Here is a 13,576-nt window from a genome sequence, read left to right on the forward strand (position 1 = left end):
ACACACATGATAAAGTGAGGTATAAAAAGGATTGTTTATGGTGTGGTATAAAAAGGTTCATTTACGGTTTAGAATTTATCTGATGAAGTCTTCTCAGCAAAGACAAAAGTACTTATTTTTTTTTATCTACAGTAAATTTTAACAGAAATTTGCAACATCCATTAGTAAGAATTTGTTGAATATCCATTTATTTTACTGTTAGTTTACTGATTTTTTTTCATGTTACCATTTTATACATCTAAGAATAAAATTGCATATAAGGATTAACCTTTCTAATACGGTTTCACTGCTTATCATGTGACTCGTTAAATCCAAAACTGTAGATGGGATTCAAAGAAGTTATATTTAAGACTGGCATCTATGGTAGCCAGGTTGATCTGTTTTAAAGAGTTGTGTTTCAGAGTAACAATTACATTAAACAATGCTGAATAGCTGAAGTGATGCATTGATTCTGTACCAGGGTGGAGTCAAAGGGAAGACAAAGCCAATACACTTTTTTTCCTGACAAAACCTATGTCAATCACTCAGACCAGTGAAGAAATCCCAACCAACCATTTTCCCAATCTGTTGTCTTCAGGTATAGTCACTAACTTTAGTGAGTACCTCAAACTAATCTTTAAATCTATAATCCCACTTTGGATTCCCTTGTGCGGTGCTTTGGTCCCTCCCGGAAGTTCACTTAATTCTTCTGTTTTTGCTGATCAAACCTGCTCCATTTAGAAACTTTTACCTTATCTTAAATCTCCTTCAACTGTTGACAGACTTCTGAATTAATGCCTTGAATTCACAGCAGAAACAATAGTCACACCTCTCAGCCTGTTAGAATAAGAAATCTGGACAAAGCCATAAATAAAGTGGGACAAAGACCCAAAAATAGGGACAGTTTTTAAATATTGCTCTTACAAACTTAGAAAGTAGGCAGAATAACAGGTTTTTCATTAGCATGACTTTTCTGCAGGGTAAGAAGTCTGAAAATCAAATATCTGTCATTATTTTTTTACTTTGATTTACCAATGATTTGCTAGAAAACTACAATTTTTTTTGAAAATTGGACCAAAAATATGAGGCAAATATCTGGACATTCTGTGAAAATCTGTACAGTTGAGAGGCATGAAATAGTCTGTCTTTTCACTGTACTCATAAATTGTTTTGATAATAAAGCCTATTTCCCTAAGCAGTGAAAATATCACAAAACAAGGGAGACCTATGACCTTTCTGTCACATTACTATGAAAAGTGTGAATAATGTACTCCTAAACAGCCGTTTGCATCCATGACTATCTTCTTTCTATTGGCATACACGTTTTCTGGCCAGGATGTAGCACAGAAGCTGCTGTTCTTTTCTCTATGGATTACATCTCTACTAATTAAGTAATGAATGGATGGCTGGTTTTCTGTTTTGGACCTTTCAAAAGTGCATGACAATATCTTTCACTGTGTCTTAGCAGCATGGTAAACAGTCTTGGTCTGAGTGCAGAAACTGTGAAGTGATTTGGTTCATAGGTTCATAGGTTAGTATTGGGCTATCAGCCCTAGGGCCTATACAAGCCTAGCCATAATGAATGTTATCCAGATGGGTATATTCCAGGTTTCAGTCTGGTTCCATTGTTTTCAACATCTTTGTTAATGAAATGCATACCTATTTTTGTGTGGCATAGTTAATCCCAGATTATGGATGATCCAAGCCTTCCCTGCTCTGCCAGGTTTGTTGGTTTTGCCTCTTGCCACCTAGAAAAATCATTTACTACAGTATAGGAATTGCTGTTAAATTCTAGGCATACTTTCAATTGCATCAAGATGAAAGCTTTGTTTATAAGTACCATCCCTGACCCCACTCCATTCCATAACTTCTGCATTAAAGCTAATAATGGTAGCAGCATCGAGGTTCTGGTTGTGGAAGATTATAAACTGTCACCGTCAATGAAAATCCCAAAAGCACACCAACAACGTAGATAGCTATACAGAGTCCAGGCTTTCCTAACAGATAATGCCAGATTTGCCTGTATGCACAAATTACTCCTGACCAGATTCCTGTCCACCTGCACCATCTTTACCAGTCTCCGTGCCACTCTGCTGGCAAAATTTGACCAGGCCAACAGGAGAGTAGCCAAGCTTGCTTCTATCATATCATGCATATCTCACCATTGTCTTGCATTATTGCCTTAGTGACAGGAACCTAATCACTGTAATGGATCAGTTCAGCTCAGTATGGCCCAGTCATTTTTGCGATCAGCAGATGTCTGGCCATACATGACATTAAACAGTGGTACACCCTAGCTTGGAATTGTAGATCCTAATAAGTCTGCCATATGCATGATCAGGTCACAAAACTACTTTCATGCCTTTTTATTTTTGACTGTTTTTTTTACAAACTCTGAAACAAGCTGCCTGGAGAAATTGTGGAAAATAACACGTAAATTAAGAAATCTGTGAGAAGGCACATTACCAACTGCAGTGTGATTTTGATGTGGCTGTTAAGCTCTTTTATCTCCAGTTTCCTGCTCACTGTAGTGTTCTGTCTAAATATGCCTTTGTCCCTGTACTTAATCCCCCATCTCCAGGTTCTTGACAGCTTCCTTATTCTAGCCTTCCTTCTACTATACACCTCATGTATTCATACAAACCCTGAGCTCTGTAAACTATTTCTTTATGCACTACAACCTGGGCCTTAACAGCACTACTTCTGTCATATTCTTGGGTAGTATTGTTTGCATGCCTGGATTATTACTAGGATTGACTTTAGCTAGGTTTTTTTTAAAAACATGGTTATTAAACTATCACTTAAGACATAGACACATACACATTAATAAAAAACAAACCACATTAGCATTTTTCCATTTACATACATTATATGTTACATTGTCTTTTTTATAACAACTGTTTTTCAGTCCAACACTCAATTCCTTCCTTCCCTTAAATCTCACTCCTCCTCCTGAGCATTACTCTATATGTATTTGTTCCCACAAATTCCATTTATTGCTATATAATTTGCTCCTTACCTTTTCTAAACATTCCTCTTCTGGTTCTTTTCTCCATTTTACAATATTGAATACTTCATGTACAGTTGAAGCAAATATCCTAAACCTTCTGGACTTTGTTGCGTACTTGGGAACGCTACAAATGCCCTCCCCATTGTTCCCTTGTAAGTTGATTTTCTGATCTCTCGTACAAATTTTTTTCTAATTTTCTCTGTGCGATTCTTATAGGTATCATGCAATATTTTATACAACTTACTAATTATCCCCTTTTTCTAGATTTAACTAACAAATCTACCAGAGCAGGCCTTTCACTTAGGGCCTCCATCTCTTTTTGATTGCCTATGGTCTATTATCAATCCTTGATCGAAAGGACAGTCTCCAAACTGCAGTTTAAGCTTCTTACTGGCCTCATCTCACTCTGTTACCTTTCTGTCTCTCATTATTTGCTCCCTTTTCCAGTTTTCTCTAGTAACTTTCAACCTCCTCTTGCCTATTTTCTGTATACCTTCTTGCAGTAATCCCTATTGGCAACATCTCATTTTTCCATTCCCATGTTGGCCTAGTCCTTAGAATACTTTTAGCAACTTTCTGAATATAATGTTATGTATGGTGGTTATTACTCCCCTTTAGGCTCTGCAGCCAAAATTTCACATACTGTATATTTCTTGAACCCCCACCCCTGCTTTGTCATAATCCTTTTCCACCTTGAATTATAACCTTTTACTTGTGTTATGTTAATGAGCCGTAGATGTGTAGCTCTAAATATCATGTCAAATCAGGTAATTGTAAACTACCTTTTTCAGTTGGGAGGGATCTACTTACTCCTCTTAACTCTTGTTCTTTCCCTCCCACATAAATTGCTTCAGTTATTTATTAATTATTGTCCACATCTTCTCCTATGGTTGATAGAAATATGTCTGATCTGTATATAAAACTAAAGGGACTAAAAGGAACTGCTTGTATATTACTAACTATGTCCCAAAACAGGAAATTACAGTTTCTCAGTTTTTATATTATATTTTGTTTATATTCTTCCCACATATCCTAACTGCCATAACCAAAAGCCTTTTAATGTATATTCTATATACTTCAGTTTATGTTCCCATAAATATGGTTATTGCTGAACCAAGTCATTAGTGGGTACACAATTTATGGCTGCAGCCTTTGTTTATGTTCATTAATTTTATATCACAAAAAGACTTGTTTAAAAATGTTCCACAACACTGAGAAGTTATTTTCTGAATTTAAGTACAAAATATTGTCATCTGCAAATAAAGACAACGTTTTCTGATTACCATAACAATAATATCCTTGAGTTTTGGAGTCGCTTATTTTCTTTGCCAGTGTCTGTAAATATACAGCAAATAGCAAAAGGTAAAGAGTACACTCCTGCTGGTTCCTCCATATAAGCACAACTTATTGGAGATGAACCCTCTCACATTAATTCTTGCCTCCAATCCTTTATATATTCTCCTAATTAACCTTTCTTTTTTATATCGGAATGTAAATGTTTCCATTGCCTTAGTCATAAAATCCCAGTTTACTGTGTTGAATGCTTTCTTTGCATCAGCACCCACCAACAGTGTTTTTTTTACATCCTGCTTTCCTTTAAATCATTGAGCTGTTAATGTTATCAAATGTTTGCCTCTCCTCCACAAAACCACATAGATCTATATGTATCAATTGTTGGCAACAGCTTTGTCATTTGTTTAGCTAGTTTAGCTAGTTTAGAGAAAAACACTTTATACTGCGTCGGTGGTGCTGCTGTAGCGCTGTCGCCTCACAGTAAGACGCTGTCCGGTTCGATTTTCAACTAGAGCGTCTTCTGCATGGAGACATGCGTGAATGGGCGTACCTTCATTGAAGGTTGTGCATTAGGGCTGGTAACTCGGCAAGTAAAAAATCAACTACCAATCATTAGCGGACTGGAGTTCCGCTGTGGCGACCCCTAACCGGGAAAAAGCCGAAAGACTTACTACTACTAGAGAAAAACACTTTATAATCATGATGTAAAATTGAAATGGGTCTTTGAGGCTGGATCTGATGGATCTTTACCATCTTTGGTTAATACAGCCACCACAGCTTTCTTCTAAGATGCTGGTGCTTCCCCTCCTTTTTAGATACTATTAAACAAAATCTTCCAGATCTTTATCACTTTCTTCCCTAACTTCCAAACTTCCACAGGAATTCCATCTATTCCTGGAGATTTTTTCTGCAGATTGGTTATACATTACCGTTTTTATCTCATCTTCTATCTTGGCTGTTAGTTGTTGGATCCAAATCTTCCTCTAAACTTCATATCAAGTCTTCACAAATATTTCCAGTTGTGCTTTTTCTTGGTTTCCACATTCCTCTGCTTTATACAAAATTTTATAACATTTCCAAAATAACTTTAATACCTGTAAAGGATCAGTGGTTATTTTTCTTGTCATAAGCTCCCTGTGTTTGGTGACACTTTCTGTTGCCTAAGTCATTGTGTTAAACATTTTTGTGCTCTGTAGTTATCAGCAATAGTTGCTTAACCACAATCTTTCTGAACTCATGCATATTATTTTTTTAACACACTGTAGTTGCTCCCCTTCTTCTTTGAGATTCCTCCTATTCTACAATACTTTAAATTGTTGTCACCCTGCCTAAATGTTTCCCATATCTTCTTATTCATATCTCTTTCACTTTTATATTTACTCTGTTTTTAAACTCCATTTTCATTTTATCCTACTCACTAGCTATCCCTTCTGAAGAAAATTCAAACATCTCTAATAACTCTCAAATAATATCCACGACCTATTCCTTAAATTCCCCTTATTTTAACAGGTATGTTGGAAAGTGCTACTTTCTCATTTTTACTTCATTACACTGAATTTTTATCTTCACCCAGGATTCAGTAAAATCCATGTAGGCTCTGTGTAGAACCTGTACAGCATGCACCCATGTACACGGCCACAGTTTCCCCTTGGTAACACGCCGTGCATATTAATCATGGCACACTGCTGTGGGAGATCACACTTAACATGGATATTGAATCTGGGCAAGCAACAGTGTAGAGGATGTCCCGTACTTGTAGTCTGTCCAGAAAAATCCTGGACAGATGGTAAGCACAAAACAATAATTGTTTATATTTAATCTGCTAGATATCTAAAAATGGAAACTAGATGTAATCAATTGTATAAAAAGTTTTTTTAGCTGCCCTTGTAGATACACAGCAGACATCTGCCATATATCTAAAAACAGAAACCGTATGTAATCAATTGTATAAATATTTTTTTCTACTTGTTTGTGCAGTGCAGTGCTTAGTGATGCCGAGCTATGCTTATACATACACAGCAGACATCTGCCAAATGCCTAAAAAAAAAAACAGATGTAATCAATTGTATAAATAGTTTTTTTTTTATTTTCTGCTTTTTTGCATAGCATGGTGCTGTGCTTAGTTATGCCAAGCTGCACTTATACATACACAGCAGCCATCTACCACATATCTAAAAATATAAACAGGATGTAATCAATTGTATAAATAGTTATTTATTTATTTATTTTTTTGCTTGTTTGTGCAATGCGGTGCTTAATGATGATGAGCTGCACTTATGCATACACACCACACATCTGCTATACATCTAAAAATAAAAACCAGATATAATCAATTGTATATACTTTTTTTGTTTTATCTTCTGCTTGTTTATGCTGTGCAGCACGGTGCTTAGCAGTGCTGACAGGCAGCTTATTAGTATATGTGAAGATATACTGGTTCCCTTTACTATTCAAGTGGCTAGGTAGGTTGAGTCACGATCTACAGTATAGTAGGTCCCAGGTTTGAGTCCTGAGCAGTCATATCTTTTACATTTATTGCTGTAAAATTGTGTCAGGTGATGAAACATCAGTTTAATTTAAAATAAAAAATTGTCACATTTAGAAAAGCTGCATGATGCTAAGTACTGCTTAAACATGATCAAGGATCTATTCCTGTTTGTGTGTCGCTAAACTCCACTTAAACATAGTTGTGCGAGTTTGTGCGATGCTAAGCAATGCATTGTTTTTTGAAAGTGATAGTATGACATGTAAGGGTAGGAATGCAGCCTATATATAGGCCAATATGCAGGAATTTCACACCATTAATTGGAGTCTTCATGTGACTGTCAATATGCCTGGTGGTGTTGGAGAGGGAGCATCCTTTTGGGTGCAGAGGTGGCATGTGCAGGAGTCCAAAGTCTTTGTTGGACTCCTGGTTAAGAACTATGAACCCCATCTGCTGCATGGCGATTACCAGGGCTGAGAATGTAAGCCTGAGGCCTGGGATCGGTTGGCTAGGGAGCTTACCAGTGCTACTGGTATCCCTCACACTGGTGAGCTGTGTCATGATCACTATGATGACCTGAAGCATAGAAAGAGGGGAACATTGGACACCTAGGTCCAAGAAGCTTGGGTTGGGCAGACCCCACAGATATGTAAGTATCTCTGGCATTACTTTAGAAATGTTCAAGCTGAATATGTGCAAAACTGGTATGCATAATGGTTTGCCTCTCTTACAACAGCTACAGAAGAGAGGGCTCACAATGTCCAGTCCCATGCAGTGCGCCTGACCAGGATGAGGAGTGAGTGTGATAAGTAGAGAAACATCAAAGTAATAACCTAATGCATAACGTATTTTTATAATAAATTATTTACAGAGTTTGCAGTTTAAAGAGTCAGGTATGACATACCTGGGAAATGTAATATGTTTAGTAATGTGTCACTGCCTACCTGAAATGGTAAAACAATTTAAATCAAATAAACATACATTACTGTGTAGTATAGCTTCCAAATATCAGTTGATGTTGGGGTCTACCCAGATTAACAGTCACTGTTCTGCTCTGCTCATTGTCTGAAATATCCTGTAGGTTGCACACAAGTAATGACAAGGGTATATGGGTTATTTCTTATAAGTCTGACACAGCTATCCATGCTGTATATGCCAGATTTGAAGCAACAGTAACTAATAGATTCTAAATGGCGATGGTGTTGTCATATGTACTGCTTTCAAACAAATAAGTGTTCACTATTCTTCTAGTCACTGCATGCGTGTTCTTCTAATCTGAGTCCAGTCAACTGTAAAAAGTAAATGAATAAAGACTGCAGAAAACACTGTCTGAAATACGTGTAGTATAATACCTACAGTAAGGTTCAAGCCTGTTTCCTGGCCATTTTGTCTCAAAAAATGCTGTATATTCTACCCACTTGAGGAACAAGGTATATGGGTAAGGTAGCTGAAGTTCTGCAGATATCCATGTATATAAATGCCATATTTTAAGGTACATTATCAATTAAAGTTTAAAGCAGGATTGTGTTTGATAAGTAATCTTTTTAAGTAAGTGTGCTTTATTCCTGTATTCACTGCATGTGTGTTCTAATCTGACACCAGTCAACTGTAAAAAGTAAATGAATAGAGACTGCAGAAAAAAACTAAAACAAATGTAGTGCAATACCCATAGTAAGGTTAAAGCCTGTGTTCTGGCCATTGTGTTTGATAAGTAATCTTTTAAGTAATTGTGCTTTATTCCTGTATTTACTGCATGTGTGTTCTAATCTGACACCAGTCAATTGTAAAAAGTAAATGAATAAAGACTGCAGAAAAAAACTGGAACAAGTGTAGTACAATACCCATAGTAAGGTTAAAGCCTGTGTTCCTGCCATTTTGTCTCATATAATGCTGTATATTCAGGTACAGTATCAATAAAGTTTAAAGCAGGGTTGTGTTTTGATAAGTAATATTTTCAAATAAGTGTGCATTATTCCTGTTTTCACTGCATGTGCGTGCTAATCTGACACCAGTCAACTGTAAAAAGTAAATGAATAAAGACTGCAGAACAAACTGTCTGAAATAAATGTAGTACAATACCTACAGTAAGGTTCAAGCCTGCATTCTGGCCATTTTGTCTCAAATAATGCTGTATATTTCTCCTACTTGAAGAACAAGGTATATGGGTAAGGTAGCTGGTGTTCTGGGCAGATAGATATCCATGTGTATAAATGCCATATTTTAAGGAACATTATCAATAAAGTTTAAAGCGGCATTGTGCTTTGATAAGTAATCCTTTCAAATAAGTGTGCATTATTCCTGTATTCACTGCATGTGAATTCTAATCTGATAGCAGTCAACTGTTACATTAAGTGCACATTTTACCTGGAGTCACAGCTTGTGGGTTCTAATCCCATGGCAGCCAACTAAGAAATTACCATATGTCTAGTCTACTTAGTATACGCAAACATACCTCTCAACTATAAGGATATTTCAGAATGTAATGACTGTTGACCCATATTTCTGGTCCTTGATTAGCAGATAAATGACATTCTTTGGAATGCAATTTATTGGCAAATCTGTTATCAGAACACCTTGCTACTAATGTATGAGCACACTATGTACAGTTGTTCCCTGTAGTTGTGCCTTTGTACCACCATGTGTTAGAGCTTAGCTCATACTGTCCCATGCTAACAGGTTGAGAGCTATGTATATGCAGCATCATCTGTACATTAGTTGCATTCACTGTACTCACAACTGAAATTGTATGTATGTAGATGTATGTAGTAGTAGTCTGTCAAGTAATATTACCAGCGAAGTCACGAATGGTATTTTTCTCTCTCTCATCCCAGTCCTTCTCTTATTTGATTTATTAATGTTGTTTATTATTATTATTAGGATTTCATGTTAATATATATTTTTTTAATAACCTCTTATATTGGTCTTATGTGTAAGTTCATATTGGTTTGCTGGTAAAATAATTTTACTAACGTTACTTGTTGTTGTTTTCCTTATAATCATTCATATTTTGTTTGATTAATGATTATTATGTTCTATAATGTTAATACTGACATCTCCTTGGTTATGTTTATTCTCACCTCATGTTTATATTTATTTTCTACAGTGCGACAAGGTTGGCTGGTTCCTGGTGATCCACCTGCCTTGGCTCTTTCGGCTGTGGCACCGGAACCCAGCATGTCTGGAGCCTGGTGGAGCCCCCTGTGCTGCCCCTGCACTACCTGTGGCATCAGGTAGTTTGGCCCTAGAGGCTGGAGGTGGTCCCCCCTCTGTGAGTGGAAGTGGCGGGGGTGATTATGTCACCCATGAGCAACTGCCAGGCATGGTGCATGGGCTACTGCACCAAACTCTTAGTGTACACCTACGCCGAATGGAGAGCATGCTGTCCATCCTGGTGGGGCAGCCTCACCTTGTGTGCCAGCATCAACCACTGCCTCCACATGAGCAGTGAAGGAGCAGTGCTGACAGTCCCACGGGTGCGGACTTGTGTCACACTGCTACCATGTCTGACATCCATGGGACTGAGATTCCACAACACCCTCCCCAACCAAGGAGTTTATCTCCCTCTTTAGTCACACACCAACTGTGTCTGCTGTCTTGTTTGTCTGCAAATGTTTCCTCAACTTCCCAACTTACCTCCCCCACACGTACATATGCTTTTTCTCCAAAAGTACACTTTCACCTTAAAAAAAATGGCACCTTTCCCAAAAAAAAATGACTCATACATAGCTCTCCATTTTGCACACATTTTCACTGGACACACTTAGTTTGGTCTAATTGGCATGACAACACACTTCTGTTGTCCTCACCTCTCACTTTGTGGGTGCCAGTCTAAATTCAGCTAAAAACCTCTGTTAAAATACACAATTGTTGCTGTACAAGAAATGGATAGCTGTGATTCTGTCCTACACCCTTCCTGTACATACCTACCTGCCTTTCATTATGTTTTTCCCTCTGCTTATACTCCATTTCACCACTGTCCTATCTCCCCATTTTTCTTTTCTTTTAAAGATTTTTGGTGTGACACAGCGAGGTGTGCCACATTGCTTACCTATGCTAAATAGAGCTAAATTGATATATGTGTTGGAAAAGACATTAATCAAGTTCAAAAAGTACACCTGAACCCTTTTTTTGAATGCAGGACCATCACACCTGCAGAACAGTGGATTAACCCATCATGCCAGACAGCTGTTAATTAACACATTGTGCCACACCTTGCAAATCAGATAACAAATTAGGAGAAAAATAGTACTGCAATTGGGACTGTAGTACAGAAATACATCAGTATAAAGGCATGCACATAAGAACAGACATACATGAGTTTTCTAATAGCAGGTAATCCTGGAATTCTATGTACAACATGTAAAATTACACTTGCCAAATCATTAATTGAAAAGTAAAATTTTAACTGGCACTCTGGTAGAAAAATACAGCACTCTAAATCCATAATAACACATGTAAGTGATGGTGATGTATGTAACAGCAGATAACTGTGGAATGATATCTACCACTTGCTGTAACAGTGACTCAATATGTAGAACACAGTGAGAGCATTAGTTTTTGGTACACATGGTCCTGGGTTCAACTACAGCTGTGTCTAGCAATGAAAATACATTTATGTGGATGTCAACATTATATATTGTGATATCTATGTCTGTCTCATCACCTATTTGTCCATCCAAAGCAGTACAAATGGAATGTGTGCTTCTAAACAATATTAGTCAAAGGCCTACAGGTAGGTCCACTCTTGCCTACTCCTATTACAGCACTAGTAAGTGCAGAGAATGTCAGGTCATGCATTAGTATGACATCCCAGAGGGATTCGCAGTGTGTACTGAAAATTTATGCCAGTAATATCAGGCTGCAGCCCACAATGATTTCCTAATGATATTACAGACAACCACAGCTGCACAAGTAACTTACATGTATGGAGGGTGTGCTAGGCACAAGGGTTGCCAGCACACACGTAAGAGGGGACTACCATGACATAACATTTGACTTATATCTTGTTCAGTGGTTGCATAAGATTGGCTGATTATACTGCAAATCAGCTGTGCAGGCTGCAATTAGCATTTCTGAAGCACAGATTGATTCATAGGCAATCACTTGCTAATTAGAACCATGTTAGAAAGGGAAACATCAAGCCAGGGGAACTATTGTGTATGAGAGTTACCTTGCAGGGTGAAACCGCTGGCACAACATTCATATATCTGTACCTTTCAATAGAGGAGTACTTTATTCTCTCAGGTTTGTAACTGTTTTGTTTCCAACATAATGCATATGTTTGAATATACTTAGGGGAATGGGGATTACATCATAGGTTCATAGGTTCATAGGTTCATACTAGGCTATCTGCCCTGGGGCAATTATAAGCCTAGCCTGATTCTGTATGGCTTACGCCACCCTTTGATTTGAGTATACTGTGCCCTTTTTAAGGTTTAGTTTACTGTGCCTCTGTCTAATAGTGACACGGGAGTAATCCCTGGGACAAACCTACGATCCCCCATCCACCTATCGAGATTCTTCTTGAAGAGATTCAGTGAGGTGCTCTGCCTCACATGAACTGGAATTCTATTCCAGAGCGAAGGGAGCCTCTGGGTTATGAACCTGTCCCTCCAGCAAGTTCTATTTATTTCTGTGCTGAGGTTCAAGTCCCTCGAGTGTGGCTCTAAGGGATTTAGATTTACTGAGGTGGAGCATGTCCATTAATTCTGGATTTGACATAGCTTTGTATGTCAGGCATAGATCGCCTCAAGTAGGCGGTATGCAACTGACTAGAGCTGGAGTTTTTAACCGAGCAGCATATGGCATCTGTTTGAGACCCTTGATCCTCTTGGTGAGATACTTTTGGGGTCTTTCTAATTGCTGCAGGTGTCGGGTAAGGTACATCCCAAAAGGGGCATTGTATTCTATGATGGGCCTGATGAGGGATGAATAAAGGGCACTATTACCTCTCTTGATCTAGATGTGAAACCCTTCATGATGAGGTGGGCTATGTAGAAGGTCTTTCTAACCACTTTGGCAATGTGGTTTTCAAAGGAGAGATTGCTATCAACTTGGGTCCCCAGGTCCCTAATAACTTTCTCTGTACTTAATGGGTTTCTGCCTATGTGGTACTTTGTGGGCACATTGTTTTTGCCAAAGGGTATGACTATACATTTTTTGGCATTTAGCTTTAAACCATGGTGCTGGCACTAGTTATCTGTCTCTGTGAGACCTTTTTGAAGGATGTTTGTGTCAGCTGGAGAATCGATTATGGCACCCAGTTTGCAGTCATCTGCGAACTTGGTGAGCCATAGTCCTCCCACGTTTGCCTGTACCTCGGAAAAGTATATACCGAACAAGAGTGGTCCCAGGACAGAACCCTGTGGGACACCACTTGTGACCAGTTTTGAGTCTGACATGGCTCCAGCAACTCTCACTCTGTGGGTTCTGTCTTTGAGCCAGTTTGTGACCCATCTTGTGACATAGGGGTTTATATTTAAGCTGGATAGCTTATCTATGATGCCCGAGTGAGGTATTGTGTCAAATGCCTTTGCAAGGTCCAGATAGGCTGTGTGGACTACCTTCCCTTCATCTATGGCTTTGGTGACTGTTTTGAAGAAGTCAACCAGGTTCAAAAGGCAGGATCTGCCCTTGACAAAGCCGAACTGGGTAGAATCTAGTGTCTGTAGGTCCCCAATGTCTTTGTTTATGAGCTCCATGATGATCCTCTCCATAGCCTTGCAGACTAAGCTAGTCAGGCTTATGGGGCGATAGTTTCCAGGGTCCATAGAGGCTCCACCTTTGTGTAGTGGGACCACTGTTGCTGT

The 13,576-nt window shown here is 38.4% G+C and overlaps 1 protein-coding gene across 1 annotated transcript in view; it reads left to right on the top strand.

Annotated features, from left to right (window-relative positions):
- Positions 1 to 13,576, top strand: part of LOC122815567 (protein mono-ADP-ribosyltransferase PARP12-like) — a 991,743-nt gene that overhangs the window by 91,070 nt on the left and 887,097 nt on the right. The window lies entirely within an intron of this gene.

The sequence above is a fragment of the Protopterus annectens genome, chromosome 11.part0 (genome assembly GCF_019279795.1).
Source record: "Protopterus annectens isolate FY-2018-M chromosome 11.part0, PAN1.0, whole genome shotgun sequence".
Classification (NCBI taxonomy): Eukaryota; Metazoa; Chordata; order Ceratodontiformes; family Protopteridae; genus Protopterus; species Protopterus annectens.